The sequence below is a fragment of the Pteropus medius genome, unplaced genomic scaffold (assembly GCF_902729225.1).
Source record: "Pteropus medius unplaced genomic scaffold, Ma_sr-lr_union100, whole genome shotgun sequence".
Taxonomy (NCBI): Eukaryota; Metazoa; Chordata; class Mammalia; order Chiroptera; family Pteropodidae; genus Pteropus; species Pteropus medius.
In genome coordinates, this window is record NW_024344378.1 from 21,666,944 (window position 1) to 21,688,048 (window position 21,105).

The 21,105-nt window shown below is 33.1% G+C and overlaps 1 protein-coding gene and 1 pseudogene across 3 annotated transcripts in view; one reads left to right on the plus strand and one right to left on the minus strand.

The window, feature by feature from the left end:
- Nucleotides 1-21,105, plus strand: part of HPSE2 (heparanase 2 (inactive)) — a 536,390-nt gene that overhangs the window by 266,770 nt on the left and 248,515 nt on the right. The gene's annotated exons all lie outside the window — the stretch shown is intronic.
- LOC120610070 (uncharacterized) lies at nt 17,638-17,756 on the minus strand (annotated as a pseudogene).

A 21,105-nucleotide genomic window follows, 5' to 3' on the forward strand; every position in this document is an offset into this window, starting at 1 on the left:
TTTCTTATTTGTATGTACTTCCTAGATCTTGGTATGGTGTCTTGAACATTGTGGGTGTTCTATTATATTTAATAGATAAATGATTAATTTGAATTTATGATTAGAAAAGTTTTATTCACCTTTTTATAATCCATTACTTTTTCTAATCTCTGTCTTACCTTTCGAGTATAGAATACTGGTGAGATTTTGGGAAGGGTTTGAATCTTATAAGAGTTTAGAGCCTCATAACTGATATCAAATACAACAGCAGTACTATGTTGGTTGAGTTACCATATATCAGTAACATGAGAAAATTATCTCTCCTGACTTCTGCATTTAAATCGTCAGTCTTAATGTTGCACAGCTTTGGTTTTGGCTTTTAATTTATAAAGTTTCTGTATTTTAATTATGTCTAAATGAATGAAGTGAATGTTCTTTAATGGCTCATTACCTACATTAGTAAAGACATATTCTAATAAAATGTGAATCACATATTTTTCACTATTTCTAGAACTGATCTATTATAGTTTTATATTAAATTCTCTAGATGGTTTGTGAATTTTAAATATAGACTAGATCATAAATTTCCAAACTCCTGTAGCTGAGTGAAGACTGTATATAGGATCCACAGATGTGCCCCTATGCCATTGTCAGGAGAGCTCTGCCTCATAGGAGGTCAGCTCAGGGCTTTGGAGGAGTGTAAGGAACATACACCTCCCTATACTTTTTTAATAATCATTCAAACACCTAGTGCTGTGCTAGGTGCTGTAAGGAACATAACAATGCATCAGACCTGGATCCTCCTCTAAAAGAGATGATGAAATGTTATAGGTAGACAGCAATACATTCAGCTCTTATGTGCCAGGCTCTATGTACCTTATTATTATATTTTAATGTAGATAATCTTTACAATAAAAGAGTGAGATGCACACTACTGTCTCCACTTCACAGGTTAGAAAACAGAGGCTCAAAGGGATAATTTGTCTTTTGTCACTGAACTAGTAAGCTATGGAGCTGGGATTTAGACCCAGGTATGTCTGACTTAAAAGTCAATTATAGCAGGGTTTGAACCATAGGTGAGAGGTACAAACTACTATGGGAGATTAGAGAGAAATAGTATTTCCAACTTGTGGTATTGGAGATAATTTCAACTATTTTCTTTAGGAATTTGTCTGAAACATATCATACGCTTTTCTGATTTTTTAAAAATTATGAAGTAGTTCAAGCATACAAAATAATGTAGAGAATAATACAATGAATATCCATGTATCTACTACCCAGATTTGTCATGGATTAGTATTTTATCAAATTTCCTCGATTTTTTTAAAAACTGAACTTTACAAACCTGATGAGACGTTTCTTCTCCCCTATGAGGTAAGAACTATGCTGGTGTAAACAGATCTACTGCACAGCCAGATGTATAAAAGTGCATACAATTATGTACAGTAATAATACTTGATAATTGTAGTAAATGACTATATTACCTGCTGGTGTATTTACTACACTTTTTATCATTAGTTTAGAGTGTACTCTTTCTACTTATTAAAAAAATTGCTATAAAACAGTATACTGTGTTATGCCAGCAGCAGCCTTATACATTTCCTGTTTACTGTGCATCATTTTCTCTTGTGCTTGATTTAATCTCATGTTGTTGTATAAATTTTGTCTAGCCTAAGTGTGCAGTGTTTATAAAGTCTATGGTAGTATACAATAATGTCATAGTCCTTCACATTCACTCACACCTCCACTGACATCCAGTCTTGCAAGCTCCATTCAATGGAAAGTGCCTGATAGAGGTCTACCATTTTTTTTTTATCTTTTCTGCTGTATTTTTACTGTACCTTTTCTATGTTGAGATATGTTTAGATATATAAATACTTACCATTCTGTTACAGTTACTTCTAGTGTTTAGTATGATAATATGCTGTATAGGTTTTTAGCCTAGGAACAATAGATTATATCATATAGCCTAGGTGTTTAGTAGGCTATACTATCTAGGCTTGTGTAAGTGCATTCCATGATGTTTGTACCATGACAAAATCACCCAATGATGCATTTCTCAGGAAGTATCCCCATTGTTAACTGGTATATAACTGTATTTCATTTTTAAAGATGGTTTTAGATTCCAAAGAAAAGATATGAGGACCCATGATTAGAGAGTTACAGACATAAGAACTTGAGAGGCATAGAGCTAGTATCTAACCTTTTAAATATATAATTGAAAAGTGATCTTTTCAAATTGTAACACATCCATCAGCATAATGGTTAAGCAGACAGGCTTTGCACTTGTTCCTACACTGGAAAAGATTGAGTGGCATGAAAACTTACCATATAATATTAATTCTAAAATGGAATCTTTAGGACTTGATAAGTTATTATAAGGTGAACACCTTTATAACCACCACTGAGGTCAAGAAGTAAAACATTTTTAAACATCCTGAATTCCTTTGGTGTGCACCACTCCAGTTAATCCCCCTCCCTCTTCAAAATAACATTATAGCAATCAATTTCTTGGATTCTGTATACTTTAATCACTCAAGCATGTATTCCTAAACACTGTAGTTTAGTCTTGCCCATTTAAAAAATTCATATTTTTAAAGTCTCTTTGGATAAGTCTTCCTATGTCCTTTTCTATTCCTTAATAGTTTGCCTGTGTGTCTGTGGAAGAATCCAGGGCATTTGACCTAGAGTTTCCCACAGTCTGAATTGTGCTGATTACATACTTATGTTGCAGTTCAACATGTTTCTCTGTCCTCTGGATTTCCTGAAAATTGACAGATGAGTCCAGAGGCTTGATCAGATTCAGGTTTAGTCGGTCTCTTTGACAGGACAAACAGTTCTCAAACATTTTAATTTCAGGATTTCTTTATTTCTTAAAATTTTTTGAAGACCTCACAAAAGCTTTTCTTTATTTGAATCATGTCAGTCAATATCTGCCATATTAGAAATGGAAACTGAGTTTAAAAATATTTAGGTAATAATTTATTTAAAAATAACATTAATAAACTTATTACATGTTAACATAAATAACATTTTTAAATCGTAAGTAATTTAAAATGAAATTGCAAAATGGAAAAAGGTCTCCTGAGAAGAATGACATTGTTTTATATTTTTCTGCAAATTTCTTTAATGTCTGATTTAATAGAAGCCATATCTGCTTTTGCATTCAATCTGTCGCATTATGTTGTTTTATTTGAAGTGTATGAAGAAAACCTGGCCTCACACAGATTTGTAGTTGGAAATATAAGGACCTTACAGATCCCCTGAAAGGGTTCTAGGATCTTTAGTTACACTTTGAGAATCTCTGGGCAAGTCTATAGGTGGTTTTGAGTTTTTTTCATTAACAGAGACATGATATCTGGTTGTGTCTCTTTTCTATGGTGATAGCAACTATTGTTGCTCAGTGCGCAAATGCACTACATCATTGAAGATTGCAAAATGGTGATATTTTATCATTTATTTTTAATTTATTGGTTGGAATACTTTTATAAAAATCTACTTCCCACATCTACTGGTTACTCAGTGATACAGTTAATATAGGAAAGGTAGGATAAGTGATTCTTTTCTCTTATTTACTATTTTTCAAGATAATTAAGTTCTCTATCATTCTCCAAAGGCGACCAATTGGTTTTTAAAATATCACTATGAATTAATGGACAAATATATTTTGTGTGTTCCAGTCAATTGTAATTATTATCCTTTTCGAAGCTTATATTGCTCCATCTTAACTAGTTGGAGCCTCTTGAAATTGCCTCCTGAGCCCTGATAGTGAGGAAACTAAGCCCTTTCATTTATTCACAATCAACATCTCTGAAATAAGAATGTATTTTACAATAAGTTCAGTGTCATTGTTTATTTGGCAACATTTTTTTTCTTTTTTAGTGATATAAATGTAGTAATAGTGGATAATGTAATCAGTAGCATCTTATATTTGTTGAAGTACTTTCACACAATTAAGATTTATTTCTTGCTTGCGGTATGATTAAGGCAAGTTAAGCAGCCCTCATCCATCTTGTTATATCATCTGAAGCACTGGCCTCTATGCTTACTGTGGCAGGGTTATAAAATATCTGAGGATTTTAACAGATGCTTCCAAAGTCTAGGCTTAAAAGTGGTAGATATCTCTTCTACCTATGTTCCTCATTGGCTGAATTTAATCACAACTTAATTTACAACTTAATTTCTGGGAAATGTAGTCTTCCTTTATGCTTAAAAATAAGTGATATGGTGTACACAGCAGTGCCTCTGTAATATTAGGTAACTTGCTTAACATCTGTATCTCAGTTTCCTTATCTATAAAATGAGGATAATAACAAGACCTCCTTTATAGGGTTATGTTAAAGATTAAATAAGTTAGTACATATAAAATATTTCATATAATACCTGACATAATAAATGCTCAATAAATGTTACCTATTAATAACAATATTTTTCAATAGCAATGTCTTAAAACAAATGCCTAATATATTCCAGAAGTCTGAAGCATGGTTATTCCTTAAAAGGTATTCTTCAGAACATGCTTAGATTCAAGAGGCAGAGAAAGTTTTGGCAGATATATCCATGTTCTAAATCAGTACCCTAATGAAGCCATCTTTTTTGAATTCAGTTGAATTGTCAGGTCAAATAATAAAGATCTTCAGAAAGAAAACTAGTTGGTAGTCATGGCTTGATTTTTGCTTCTTCCCTAAAGGAGCTGGTCTCTAAGAGCCTCATGGATTGTTATTAGGTGTTTGGAGAGCTGAGTGCCTCTGGACTATTTGAATATGCTTTTAAAAAGTTCCTGAATGTGCTGGATAGAGTTTGTTGATAAATCAGAATAATCAGAAAAAAGAGTATTAGTGAAACTGTAAAAGTAGGAACAAGATTTTATGCAGTGGTGCCAGCTGTCATCCCACTTAAGAACACACATCATAGATTTCAGTGCTTTTCAGACATCTGCTCTCCGAGCCATATAAAACAGTCGTTCTGTCAGCAAAAGTCCTGGCAAAAGAGCTCCATTATTTCAGGAATCTCATTCCCAGGCCTGGTGCCTGCATCTCCATAGTTATGGATACTAAGATGTCCCATAATATTCTATTGCAAACTTAGCCCATGACCTAGTACATGTATATAAATTTTCTTACCCCATGGCTGGAATTCAAGCTTCTTTCTACATTAACTGTGTAGCCCCAGATCAATGGTGTCTGGGCACCCCCTCTTCTCGTAATCTGAAAAGAGTAACCACTATCTAAATCCTTTCCCACATGGATCATGACCACAGTTGTCTCTAATCATCTGGTGCAGATTCTTAGCTACCTCACCTAGACTTTTAGAATCCTCCAAGCTGAACTCATTCCTCATGACAATTATCTAAACTCTTAACATTTTGAGATTGAACCCAGATCTTACAGTTTATTTCAAGCTGTTTGTCAGCTTTCACTTGAACCTAGAAACCATTGTTGTCATTTGAACTCTTTACCATCTGACGATTGAAACCAGACCACAGGCTGGTCTTCCAAGCTTTTTAATGACAAGAGATTGAACCCAGACCTCATTCCTGACATCCAAAACTCTTACCATTTGAGGATTAAATTCATTCCCAAATATTCTCCAAGCTCCATGCCATTTGGGGACCAAACTTTGGGTCTAAGACTTTTATCTAAGTTCTTTACAGTTTCTGGATTTAACCCATGCTGCTCATGTGTTATCAAAGCATTATACCAATTGAAGATTGACTACACACTACAAGGCGGACAGCCAAACTCTTTAACAGTTAGATATTGAACCCAGACTTCACTGAAGATTGTCTTCCAAGTTTTGTGCCAGCTGGATTTCAAGCCCAGTCTGTGGCCCTCTTCCAATTCCATTATTGATGGAGGGAGAAACAGAGGTCCCCAAACCACTTTAAGCGTTTTATACCGAGGGATCAAACCTATCTATGGTCATTATCCAACCTCTTTACCAGCTGTGGATTGGACTCAGCTGTCAAAAACAAAGCAGAAAGATTGGTTGAAAGCTCTATTTATCTTTTCAGCTGCTAAAGATCTTGAATGATGATATTAGTAGCTCTGAGGAGCAGTACTTCTCAAAATGTGGTTTCCCACCACCTGCATCAGAATCACCTAAGGCTGCTTATTAAAAAGGCATATTTCTGGGCTCTATCCAAGATCTTCTGGCTCAGAATTCTTAGGCCTGTGACCATGGAATCTGCATTTTTAGCAAGCACTATAGCTGATTCTCATGCACAATAAAATTTGAGAACCACTGCCCTTGAGCAAGGTCTCCCTTATCTGTTAGAGAACAATCCCAGATCTCCCAGCTGCCAACCAGCTGTTTACCAGCTGGGCCTAAAAGGCAGGTTCTTATTAATACATTCTATCAGTGCATTGCTTTATTAGCTTGGATGTATAAGCCAAGTTTTTCCTGTTATTCAGTTGTGCTGGTTTATAGAACGGGGCTCATTTCTCTGGATCAGTGAATATGGGGTAGAGAGGAGTAAAGTTGAATTGTGGTACAGCACAGCCATGGTGATTTTATTTCCCGAAGAAGACCACCAATACAGTACCTTGGGAGAAGCAGCTCTGAATATACGTTCCTTAGCACCACACCATCCTGTTAATATAGAAGGGCCATCCTGTTAATATAGCATGGCGTCTGTGAAGGTAAAATCTGGTCCTCCCCCAGCTTCTCTGTAGTAGACAAGCTGCTCAAATTGACATAGCAGGTGAGCCCCTAAACATCTTGCCCACTCTACTTCTTCCTGCTTTCTTGCACCCCCTCAATATAAAAAAAATAATCAGAATGTTTACAAATGTACTCTTTTACAAGGAAATGCAGAGGAGTGGAGAATGAAAAACAAACAATCTAGATGTTAACATCTGGAGCAGACCAAATTAAGACATACGAACTCATTACTGCAGCAATTACTTACTAAGTCTGGGAAACTTAAACCTAAATCTGGGTTGAAATTTTTCAAGCATGCCTTAATATAAAAATAACTTGGGAAAAAATCTGCATGGACTATTGTGAGTCAAATTGAATTTCATGTCCACTATTGAAAATGCATGGGCTTGCTTTCCCATTGTTTCTGAGGGAAGAATCATGCTCTCTAGGGCTGAAATATGTGTTTGCTGTTAACCAAGAGATGTTAAATCAAAGAATATTCTAAACCATCAAGTCTTTTCACACATACAAGATGGCTGTTTATTTTTTAAACTTCTTAGTTAAAGTGAAAAAAATTCTCATAATGTTAGAAGTTTTGTTACTCAGCTTTTTTGTGTCTACACAAACATTTTCACCGTAAGATTAGAATCAGGAAGTGTAAAGAATAATTCTTTCTTGTAAATTTTTCTCCTTTTCCCCAGTAGGGTATAACCCCTGAGATTGTGTCATTGAACCTACTATTTTCACACTGAAGCCTCTTGTTTCTAAATCATAGGGGTTTGTTTTTTTTTTTTCCACAGCTTTTCCATAGAGTTTATTTGACATAATATCAATTTTTTTTGTCTTTTTATTGTGGTAAAATATACATAACAAAATTTACCATTTTAACTATTTTTTATTAGTTTCAAGTATACAGTACATTGGTTAGACAGTGTTTTTGCCCATTTGCCCATAAAATAGAGGAAGGCATGATCCTGAAAATAGTGAGAGATAAAAGTAGTCCCTTCCTTGTCATTAATTCCTATTCCTTATCCTTTTTTTCTCCACCTTCCCCTCCTCTTAATTCTCCTTCCTTCTCCTCCTCCTACATCTCCATTACCCTTATTATTGTTTTCTGTCTTCCCCACTAGAATGTAGTCTCCATTAGGACAGGGACTGCATCTGCCTCATTCACTGCAGTTTCCTCAGTGCTTGGCATATAGTAGACTAATATTTGTTAACTAACTGCAAGACTGCCTGATTAAATAAATGAATGAATAAGAACAGCCAGAAAGGAAACATCTTAAAATTCCCAGTGATACTGGAGAATAGTAAGAGGTAAAAATCTCATAAGTTTAGGTGGTGTTGAAAATCACTTTGAAAATGCAATCCAAACCCTTATATTAAAGGCTGGATGGGATGGTTTGTGTGTGTGTGTACGTGTGTGTCTTGGGTATTTTTTTTTTTTGAGGGGATTCACATTTTAAAAATTTATTTTTAATCATAAATATACGTAACCTAAAATTTACCAATTTAATCATTTTTAAGAGTACAATTCAACTGCATGAAGTACATTCACATTTGTGTAACCATCACCACCTTCCATCCCAGAATTTTTTTCATCTTGCCAAATGGAAACTCCATACTCATTAAACAATAACACCTCATTTTGCCTCCCCCCAGACTCTGGAAGCCACCATTCTACCTTCTTTATGAATCTGACTACTCTAAGTACCTCATATGAGTGTAATCAAACAGTATTTGTTCTTTGTGACTGGCTTATATCACTTTAACATAATGTCCTCAAAGTTTATTCATATTGTTACTTTCATTAAAATGTTCTTCCTTTTAAGGCTGAATAATATTCCATTGTATGTATATACCATATTTTGTTTATTTATTAATTTGTTGATGGAAACTTGGATTTCTTCTACCTTTTGGCTATTGTGAATAATGCTGCTATAAATATGAGTGTACAAGCATTTATCCCTCCTTTGAATTCTTTTGGGTATATATCCAGAAGTAGAATGCTGGATCATATGATAATTCTTATTTTAAATATTTTGAGGAATCTCTATACTGTTTTCCATAATGGTTTTACCATTTTACATTCCTACTAGCAGTGCCCAATGATTCCAGTTTCCTCACATCCTTGACACTTTTTTTTTTTTTTTTTTTAATAATAGCCATTCTAATGGGTGTGATATCTCATTGTGGTTTTGATTTGTATTTTCCTGATGATTTGTAATGTTGAGCATCTTTTTATGTACTATTAGCCATCTGTAGATCTTCTTTGGAAAAAATGTCTATTCAGATCCATTTTGAGAATCTCTGTACATTTTTTAATCAGATTTTTTTTTCTTTTTTGCTGTTGAGTTATATGAGTTCTTTATATATTTTGGATATTAGGACCTTATCGGATATATGATTTGCAAATATTCCTCCCATTTAGTAGGTTGCCCTTTCATTTTTTTTGATGGTTTGTGTTCATGTGCAGAAGCTTTTTAGTTTGATGTAGTCTCACTGGTTTATTTTTGCTTTTGTTGCTTCTGTTTTTGGTATCAGATTCAAAAAATCATCCCTAATACCTATGTCAAGAAGCTTACCACCTGTTTTCTTCTAAGAGTTTTATGGTTTCAGGTCTTGCATTCAAGTTTTTAATCCATTTTGATTTAACTTTTCTGTATGGTGTAAAATAGAGGTCCAGTTTCATTCTTTAGCATGTGGTTGTCCATTTTTCCCAACACCATTTATTGAAGAGACTATTCTTTCCCTGTTCTATATTATTGGCTCCTTTGTAATATATTAATTGACCATGTATGTGCAAGTTTATTTCTCTATTCTCTGTTCTGTTCCATTGACTATATTTCTTTTTAATGTCAATTTTGGTAAATTGATTTTTATAGGAATTTGTCCATTTATCTGTAGTTTCAAATCCATTGGGAAAAGTTGACTATCATTTTATCCTCATATGTTACTAATGTATGCAATCCACAATGATGTGCCAGTTTTAATTCCTGATATTTTTTGTGTGTGCATTCTCTCTTTTTTTATTGTTCAGACTTGGCAAGAGTTCATCAATGTTATTAATCTTCTCAAAAAACTAACTTTTGGCCTTGTTGATTTTCTCTATTTTATATGTTTTGTATTCATTGATTTCTGTTCTTCTGTTTATTATTTTCTTCACTGTACTTCCTTGGGTCTAGTTTGCTATTCTTTTTCTAACTTTTTGGGATGGAAACTTAAATAATTTCTTTTAGACTGTGTATTTAAGACTAAAAATTTGCCATTCTGTTTGTACATTGCTTTAGCTACATTACATACCTCGAGTTTTCATATATATACATATATATATATTTCATTATCAATCAATTTAAGATATTTTCTAACTTTCCTTTTGACCTATTCCTCAACCTGTGGGTTATTTAAAAGAACACTGCTTAATTTCTAGTTATCTTTTAAAATATTTTTTATTTTATTACATTGTAGAGAATTAATTCTTAAATCCTTTGAAATTTATTGACTTGCCTTTTGGCCCAGCATATATTTAATTTTGGTAAATGTTCATTGAAAAGCATGTGTTTTTCTGTTTTAGGGTTCTATGAACGTTGATTATGTAAAGTTCGTGAACTGCGTTCTTAAATAGTTTTATCCTCGTTGATGATTTTTACTGTTTTTGAAGGTTATTGTTAGAGGCATGTTAAAATCTCTCTGTGTGATTGTAGACTTGATTGTATGTTCTATTAGATCTATTAACTTTTGCTTTATACATTAATGCTATGTTTACACAGGCATGAAAATTTAGAATTATTATAACTTCTTTGTGGATTTACCCTTTAATCGTTATTTTTCTATACCTGTCATAATCCATCTGTATTAGTTTCTATTGCTACTGTAACACATCGTCACAAATTTAGTGGCTTTAATAATGCAAATTTATTTTCTTGCAGTTCTGGAGATTCGAATTCTAAAATGTGTCCCCCAGGGTTATGTTCTTTCTGGAGGCTCCAGGGAGGAAACCGTTTTCCTTCCCTTTCCAGGTTCCAGAGGCTGCACCCATGCTTTGACTCATTTCTTCTACCTTCAAAACCAGCAGCATAGCATATTCCTATCTCTTGGATCTGTCCCTCTGCTATTGTCACATTGCCTCCTGTCTAACTCAGACTCCGCTTGCATCCTTTTTACAAAGAGTATTCTGTTAAACCAGACCCATCCAAACAATCCAGAATAATCTCCTTATGTCAAGATCTACAATTTGATCACATCTTCACAGGTTCCTGGGATTAGGATGTAGACATCTTGACAGGGGGAAGGGAGCCATTATTCATCTTACCACACCATCTTTAAGTTTTCATTGTTTGATAGAAATGCAGAGGTACACACAACTTCCTTTTTGTTTGCGTGGTATGTTTTTTTCTATCCTGTTACTTTTATCTTTTCCCTATACTTATATTTAAAGTTTGTCTCTTTTTAGTAATATATTGTGTTTTATTTTTCTGTTCAGCTGACAATCTTTGTCTTTTAATTGGAATTCTTAATCCATTTTCATTAAATATTGTTACTTATATATTTGGGTTTATATCAACACCTTACTGTTTTCTAATAATCTTATCTCTTCTGTGTTCCTTTTCTTTAATTTCTTGAATTTTAAAATTCATAACTTTTGGTATTTCATTTTCCCTCTGCTAGGTTGCTTTTACATATTATTTTACAACTTTTTAGTGATTATCCCTAAAATTATGGCATACATTTTTACGTTATGATATGAATTAATACTTTTATAATTTACTGGACAATGCAAGAATCCTAAAATACTTTAAACCCATTCATCTATTTCCTATCTTTTGTGTTGTTGTCATTTGCTTTACTGTTTAGTATATTTTGAACACCACACTCCTGGAAGAGAGTGAGCACAAAATAGAACCCATTGGGTTCCAGTTGAGAATCACTTTTGAGCATGAAAAAATCCTTTAGAGTGTAATGGCCGCTGCTTATTTTTTGCCTTTCAAATCTTCCATAAATTCCTTTTTTGGCTGACTCTAATCCAGAACTATATGGGGAAGAGGATTTGGGGAAATGTTTCCAACTTAAGTTAACACAACACAAACCATCATACTCTTAATGTCATTTTCCTTCAGAAAGTATTTACTTTTGTTTCTATAAGACAGAGTAAGGGCCAATTACCTTAATCCATTTAGACTGAGCTGATTTGAAACTTGTTTCAGTCTTTCTGGTTTCTTCTCATTCCTGGGATGCACTCTTTCAGAGTCCCAACAGAAAGCTTGGAACAAGTGTTGTATCTCAGCATAGTGAGACTGTGAAAACTGTGCTTAGTGTCTCAGCCTTTTAGCTGCTGCTTTCTCCTAGACTGTGCACCTTCTTGGCTTTGCACTGCATGTGAATCAGCAAATGCTTTGAGAAGAAGATCATGCAAAAATATTCAGCTAACCTCAATAAGGTACCCTTCTTTCACAGGTCTACCTTTTAGGTCTTGATTGTCTTGTTAACTCTCCAGTGTCTTCGCACTGATTTTTTAAGTTCAGTTTTTCTAGCGACAGGAAGGTTGATCTAATATAGCATGACTCTTCATAACTAATCTCAGAGTTATTTTAAAATTTATTGGCCACAAATGTATAACATAATAACAAGTTATATTGTATGATAAACAGGAAGGGGGTAGAGACAACATTAAGGAATAATAAATAATGACTATTTTACTAGTTGGTTCCCTATTGCTGAAGAAAATTGTTTACCATAGTTAAATAAATAAATCTGTGCTGCTTCTCACTGTGGAGCATCATAATACATAAGAGTTGCCCAAATGTAAAGCAGGTCATAAATTGCAGTTTGGTATGTCTGCCCTTAATATGTTCCTTAATTGATTGTCTTCTCTGTTCCTATTATTTTAATAAGTGTGGCCTTTCCCTTTTCATTCTTGGATAGATTGTTAACTTAATCACAAGTCATAGCCTCCAAATTTGATAAATACCCATATTTGCCATTTTTATTTAACATGGAAAAAATTAATAGACAATATGGATTGGATCTATATAATCTACAAAAATACTAGTAGGACTAATAAGTAAATTTAGCAAGGTCATAGGCTATATGGTCAATATACAGAAATTAATTATATTTTTATATACTAGCCACAAACAACGGGAAAATAAGATTTTTAAAATACTACTTTAATAATGAAAAACAAAAAGTACTTAGTAATAAATATGACAAATTGGATCTGTGAAAATGTACAAAAAACATTTTAATTCACATGCACAGGGCCTTTCGGGTTAAACAAATTCAAACCAGTTCCTAGCAGAGAAACCATAGACAACCATTTAGCCTCTCTACAATTCAGTTTTCCTTTGTTTTAAATTAAGATGGTAAAAATTACCTCAAGAGGCCGAAATGAGTTCACAAATGGCACATAGCAGGTGCTTAATAAATTAGTGGTCTCTCTCTCTCTCTTTGTATAACAATGTAGGGACAATGCTCTACCTCTAAATTTTAAATGTTTTATTTCAAATGTGGCCAGATTGGCTCCCTTAACTTTTTCAGATACTTCTTGATTGATTAAAGCAAAATCATGTCGAAATAAATAATGTCATTAAAAATTAATAGACATAACCATTTGTTAATTAATTCACAAAACAAAAGAAAATACTACTCTATAAATGCTGATAACAACAAGAAAAGTTATTTATGGAGAGATAATTCTGAACTCATGGGATGAAGTAAAGGATTTTTTATTTAATAACAATATCTAATAAAATTGACTTAATTATTTAGGGCATCTATTAGTCCTTGGGAAAAACGATACTTTTTAATGTCCTTTAACTCTGTCAGACTCATAGAATATCAGCTCAATGCAAAAGTGTATTATTGTATCATTATATGCCAAAGGATCTAATGTATTTTTAGCAGTCATTTCCAGAAAAGCTGGTTATGAAATGCAGCACGAACACAGGACCAGATATAACAGAGCTCACAGTAGGTTGTTGCATAAGTAGATCATTTGGCTTCTTTTAGACTGGTGATTATGTGAGAGCCTCAATGGTAGCTATAGTTATATATTTTACATATATGTGTGTATGTTTATAATCTATATAACTATGTTAATAATTTACTATAATTTACCATAAATAATATAATTAATAATCTTCATATAATATATACATATATGATAAATTTCCCATAATTTAATATTTAATATTTAATAAGTAATCATTTATGTGATAAATAGATATATTTTACATTTTATACATGATTTACAGAAATGTAATTTATACTATATGTAATATATAATTAATAGTATATAAACCAATGTAATATACACTATTGTTATATATAATATATAATATGTAACATATAATATATAATATTTTAAATAAATACTCCTATATATTTCTATAATTCATCTCTTAACATTCCTACAAAGAATTTTCCAGTTGATAAAAATGAGTCTTAGAAAAATAAAGCAAATTAGCCTAGGTTCTAGCTAGTCAGCAGTGGAATTGGGACCCATTCCAATGTTGATTGATTCCAGAAAGTGTATCTTTAAACATTATATTTTACTTTTGAATAGCATTCCTTTAATTGATCTGGTCCTATTTGATTCTTGGGAGCAGGGCCACTTTTATATCTAAATGGAGAAAAGTAATTTTAAGGATTCTAAGATCAACAAATCTTCTTCAACTTTATAATGCTTTGGAACTGATGAATTGAAGCTTATTAAAATGACCATATTTAAGCTAATGACTGTGACACTGCCTAAAATAGAGACATCTTATTTCTACGAGATTTAGTTTAGAGACCAAAAATACTGGAATTTCTGGGCTTTTATATGATTTGTAGGAAGAAAATATTTCAAGTCCTGGTCATGAGTCTTTGATCCCAGTTTGTGTTTAAGTAGCTGAAGTCTTGTGAGTGACACCATTATCGTTTATCTCTTGATAAGAATGATAGATCAAAAATCAATTTTTCTGGGAGGAAAAAAGAAAAGACATTGCAGATAATAGAAATATCCTTGAGGTAAGGGGAAAGAAACAGAATTGGGAGATTGGAGAAAGCTAAAACTGACCACCAATTCTTTCATGTTCCGGGATCTCTTTATTATGTGTCTGGCTCCATCCAGCCCACCGAGAATATTTGCTTTCAAAGTTTACATGAGCTATGATCCATGCTCTGCTGCTATGAATCCCAAGTTTCCCTGAAAATAAGAATCACTCGAAGTGGCACAAATTCTTGGAGTTCTCTACCCAAACTTACTGAATTAAAATTATCAGGGGAAAAGCTTATTAATCTATATATGTAACAAGGATTCAAAGTGGAAAAAAAGAATAAAAAATTCAAAGTGACTCATCATCAAAGAAGTTGAGAAACATTGCTTTAAATGTATGCTGTTTCATACAGTAGCCACTAGCTATATATGGCTATTGAATGCTTGAAATGTGGCCAGTACTATATGTCAAAATGATAATATTTTGGATGTACGGGGCTAAAGAAAATGTATTTTTAAAATTAATTCCATCCATTTTTCTCTGTTACTTTTTTTAATAGGACTACCATAAATGTTAAATTACATATGTAATTTATGAATATTGCCAGGAGTAAGGAAGAACACTACATAATAAGGGGATTAATTCATTGTAAAGACATAACAATTCTAAGTATGTATGCACATAACAACAGAGATACAAAATATATGAAGCAAAACCAGGTAGAATTGAAAGGAGAAATAGACAAGTTCATATTTCTACCTGGTGACTTCAGTACTCCTTTCACAATAATTGATAGGATAAGTGGACAGATAATCAATAAGTGTATGGAAGACCTGACAGCACTATTACCCAACTTTACTTGATTGACATTTATGGAACCCTCAATTCAACAACAGCAGGATACACACTCTTTTGAAGTGCACAGAGAATATTCACCAAGATAGAACATATTCTGGCTGTAAATCCAGACCAAATTTTAATAAATTTAAAAGGACTGAAATCAAATGAAGTATGTTCTCTGACTAGAATGGAATTAAACCTGAAACCAACAACAGAAAGATATATGGAAAATTCCCCAAAAGATCAAAAGGAAGTCATAAAGGAAATTTAAAAATATTTTAAATAGAATAAATACAAAAATACACTATATTAAAATTTGCAGATAAAACAGTTCTTTGAGGGAAATTTGTAGCATTCAATGCTTGTATAAGCATAAGTGATCAAAACTTCAACATTATGGAACTATGAAAGGAAAAATTTAAATCCAAAGCAAGCAGAAGGAAGGAAATAATAAATAACAGACATTAGTGAAATTGAAAACAGAATAACAGTAGAGAAAAATCAATAAAACAGAAGCTGGTTCTTTGAAAAGATCAATAAAATTGACAAACTTCTAACCATACTAACCAAGAAAAAAAAGATAAGATGCAAATTGTATGCTGCAAAATCAAGAACTTTGATGAAATAGACAAAATTCTTTTGATTTCCTTTCAAAATCCTTTTGAAAGACTTGAACTACCAAAATTCAGTCAAGAAAAAATAGATAACCTGTATAGTACTGTATTAAAGAAAAAAATTGAATTATAGTTAAAAACCTTTCAACAAAGAAAACTCCAGGCCTATGTTGCTTCATTGGCAAATTCTACCAAACATATAATGAAGAAATAATACCAATTATATACCAACTTTTCAAGAAAATAGAAGAGGAGGAAACACTTCCCACCTCATTTTATGAAGCTAATACTACCCCAATACCAAAATCAGGCAAAGCCATTATAAATTAAAAAAATATCACTCATGAACATAGAATCAGAAATCCTTAACCAAATTTTAGCAAATTGAATACAATGACTTGAAAAAGGAATCAAATAACATTTATCCTGAGAATGCAAACCTGGTTCTACATTTAAAAAATCAGTATTCTTCCTAAATAAAAAACATATGATCATCTCAATAGATTCAAGCATTCAACAAAATTCAACTTGTATTAACGATGAAAACTCTAAGCAAACTAGGAATATAAGGAAATTTTTTCAACCTGATGAAAAGCATCTGCAAAAAAAAAAAAACACTGTAATGCTTGATGATGGAAGACTAACTGTTCTCCCCTTGATGGACAGGAAGGATGTCCACCTTAACCACTCGTATTCAGCAGGACAGTAGTCAAGAAAGAGAAATAAAAGGCATCCAGATTAGAAAGGAATAGATAAAATTGTCTCTATTCACAGACATAATTGTATAGAGAATTTCAAAGAATCTACAAAAACACCACTAGAATTGATAAGTGTGTTTAGCAAGGTTGCAGGATATAAGGTAAACATAAAAAAATTGTATTTCTATATCCTAATAACGAATAATTGGAAGTTGATATTTTAAAAATAGTAGTATCCCAAACCATGTAATAATTAGGCATCGCTAATTATTAAAACTAATTATAATAATAATCACTAACAAAATATGTGTAAGAGCTGCATGTTTGAAAACTATAAAACACTGATGAAATAAGCTGCAGGATATCTGAATAAATGAAGGTATTTGCTGTGTTCATAGTTTGCAGTACTCATTATTAAGATGTCAATGGAATCTTTAGAGTGATCTGTAGAGTGAATACAATCCCAATCAAAATCTAGCAAGACTTTTTGTAGAAATTAACAAGCTGATTCTAATATCTACTTGCTTATTAGATTGTTCTGATGATCAAATGCGATAACTACATATAGTTTACTACAAAGCCTACCATATAGCAAACAATAAATATTAGCTGCTATTATGCATTGCTTCCTTAGGCCAGTGGATGTCTTTGATCTTAGGTATTACATTTCTTTCAGTATATACCGAGAGTTGTATCCTCTCTGGCATTCATCCTCATTCATTAATTTCTTTATTCATTCTATAAATATTTATTGGGCACATACTCTGTACACAGCATTATAGTAAACTGTGGAAATAATGAATAAGTAAACATACTATAACACTTCAAGAAGTTTTCAGTCCAGTAGCAAATGGATATTAAATTATTATTTTATTATTATTTTTATGCCTGCAGCACCTGCTATTCCTAGGTGATCTCCCATCCAAGTACAAACCAGGCCCGACCTAGCTTAGCTTCCAAGATCAGACAAGATTGGGCATGTTCAGGGTGGCATGGCTGTAGACAATATTAAATTATTTTTTAGACAACTCTATAATTAACAATTGTGAAAAGTGTTTTGAAGAAGTAGGGAATACTGAGTGAGATGACTGGGAAATTTAACCTAGGCTGGAAGTCTTCCTTGACAAAGTAGCATTTTAATTGAGGTAAGGGGATAGGAAGAGGGGGCTAGACAGAGGAAACCCTCTATGGACAGGTCTTGAGGCAGTAAGAGAAGGCCAGTGAAGCTGGATATATAAAGTAAAGAAGAGAGAAATTCAAGAAGCTATTGGAGAGGAAGACAAGGGCTAGATAATGCAGTAGTCTTAAATGGGGAGCCACTGAATGGTTTATAATGAGTTTGGTAAAAGGAAGATTAATGTGTTCATCCCTGCTTTTATGCATCACAGCTATATTTTGAAGACCTAATATGTATAAGGCACTGAGCCGATTGCTGTGAATTCAGCAGTGAAGAAGCCAGATATAGATTTATGATGAAGCTAATGAAGCTTAGACGTTAGGACCCATCACTTGCACAGGTCCTTATGAGTGTTAGTAATTGGAAAGGAAAGTCAGGTTGCAATCAGTATACATTTTTATGTCAGCATTTCTAGTCAGTTGTGTAAAGAAGTCTCAAAGGAGAGGGATCTTAATCTTTAAAACTTCAGTAATCTGTTGTGTTTTCTTTTCTCATTATAAATACGCATACATGTTTATACATAATTTTGTGTTTATAATTTATATTCTTATAGAAGACTCCCTAAGTTGTATTAGTTTCAGGTCCCACAAAACCTGGTCCACTCCCTGGTTGCAGCCCTCTTAGGCAGATTAGTAAACACTTTCAGTATAATATATAAGTGCTATGATAGAGGAAGGCATCAGACTTAGATATGAGTGGGGAAGTAGTGAAAGGGGGAAGATCTAGTATCCGAAGGTTATAAGAATTAGTAGTACAAAAGCAAGGAGAGGTGCAGATCCTGTAGTACAAATAGGGGACTAGTAGGTGTGTCTTTGGGTCAAGCAGAAAGTTAGTAGCTATTTGTTGCCATGGAAATACAAATCTTCTCTGATCATGATTTTGAAGAAAATTGTGAATTTGGACCAGACTAAAGGGCAAGAAAATCTTTTGTGGTTTTCTTCTATCTGTTGTGCCCATAACAAAGAAAGATCAAAGAATTAAGTAAAACTTTTCCAGGAAGTAACAGAAGGCAGTTCCAGATAAGGTTGGTAGGAAAAGCACTTAATTAAAGTCAATGTCTTGAGAGAGTACTAGGTCAAATAAATGGATTTTACCTTCAATATGTGTTGAAGCATAGACATATACCGTTAGTATTCCTTAGTATTTAATACTCCCAAAAATACAGCCTCCAGATCCCTATAGCACTAAAGATTTTAGTTGTTAATATTATTAACAATATTATTATTTTTTAAATTTACAGATGCTGGTAAAAATTCAAACTTTATTGCAATATATAGAGTAAGACATGATCATCCACTTTTATCCCTCCTAATTCCCAAAGTTAGCTGTCTAGACCTTTACTGTAGATATGCAAATATAAACACACAGAGCTTTCAAATCCCCAAATGAAGCCATGCTATACTTACTGTTTATTAACTTGTTCTTTTTCACTTATCAGCATATCATAGCCTCATTTCTGTGAGTGCAGATCAGTAAATATTGTTTCTGGTATTCATAGTAGGTATGTACCTTAACTTTAAATTTTTTTTATGGAAAATATTTTAAACATATGCAAAAAAGAAGAGAGAATTGTATACTGAACCCATCACTCAATTTCAATAGTTAACAACTCATGGCAATTTTGTTTCATCTATACATTCACCCACTCTCCTACTCATTTATGAATAGACATTAAAGTTATGTCTAAGATTTTACTAAACAAATATAACTATAGTAAATATATTTGTAAATGTATCTGTGCATGCATATTAGCAGAGCTTTGAGCCCCAAAGCACTGGTGTGAGTGAAGGTCAGTTGAAGTATTCTTTGGTGGAGAGTCACATGGGAAGGTACATGTCTGGACTATACTAGATTGCAAGAGGAAAACTAAGCAGAAAACTAAAATATGGAAGTTAGATGTTTTGTATAGTTGAGGACTTCAGTGGAAACCAAGCATTAAAGATAAATGTTCTCAGTTAAAATAAGCTCCAGCTTGCATGTTAAACTAGTAAACTGGAACTTCAGAGCTATGTAGCTAGGAAACTAATTGGAGGCTATCAAGACTGGAACTTTATGGCACCTTTGAAGGGCTCTCTAAATGTAATAATGGGAATATTAGTTTTTATATAGAGACTGTAAAATTAGGGACATGTGAGCTGTATTTGAGAGGGCCCAGATTGCACTCAGATTTTGTTGGTGTAATTTCTCTGAAGATTATCAGATGTTTGCATTATTCAGACCTAGTTATAAAATAACATGCCTTACCAGTAAAGAGAACTTTGTTTTTTTCTGGCTCAGAAAAAGGATTTATGTCTTCTTGAACTCTCCTAAGTGTTAGTTGAAGGGCTAACTCTCACTTAATTTTGAAAAGAGTTCTGAATTCTGCTTTCTTGATTAAGCATTATGTGCTAGAAATTATATTTGATTGACCACATGAGCTATTGCATTAATTAGTTTAAGTTTTAATGTCTCTAATTAGTGGAGTTGAGAAAAGAGTGGAGCAAATAAACAAGACATTTCTAAGAAAGAATCACTCTTCTTTGAAGTTGAATTCGATATAGGAGTTAGGGATTTTAAAAATGTGAGAATGAGGCTCTAGTTTAAGACAGGATGTCCAGAAGAGTAATGGTACCAACAACAGAAACATAGGATTTCTGGGACGGAAAAAGAGTTTGGAGGAGATGATGATTTCAGAAGATTCTTGGAGTCAGAGAATTGTGAGCTATTGATTTTAGAGCAGCTCATGTAGAGATATAGGCTGGAGTCATATAAAAGAGCTGTGTATTAGAGCTTGTAAAAGAACTCAAGCTGAAAAATAGGTCTTAGAATATCTCCCCATTTAGTGCAGAAGGATAAAATGAGGATGAGAAGAATCTGTCAGGGATCAGAGAGCCTAGTCAGAGCAGTGACCCAGAAGAGAGGAGTCAACACTTTATCGTGTCCTTCACGGTGACTTGGTCATTAAATGGAAGTCAAAGTGTTTTTGATTTGCCCAGCAATGCACTTGAATAAATAGCTGCAATGAGTTGAGAAACTCCTTACTTGGGTTACTGGAGCTTTTTAAAATTCTTTTTATAATGAAATAGTATAACAAAGATATAGAGAACTTCTTCATTACTTTTCTAAAACGACCATCATCGTATCGGAAACGTAATTAGGTTTATAGGTTCCATTTAGATAAGGTACAAGGAAACAAT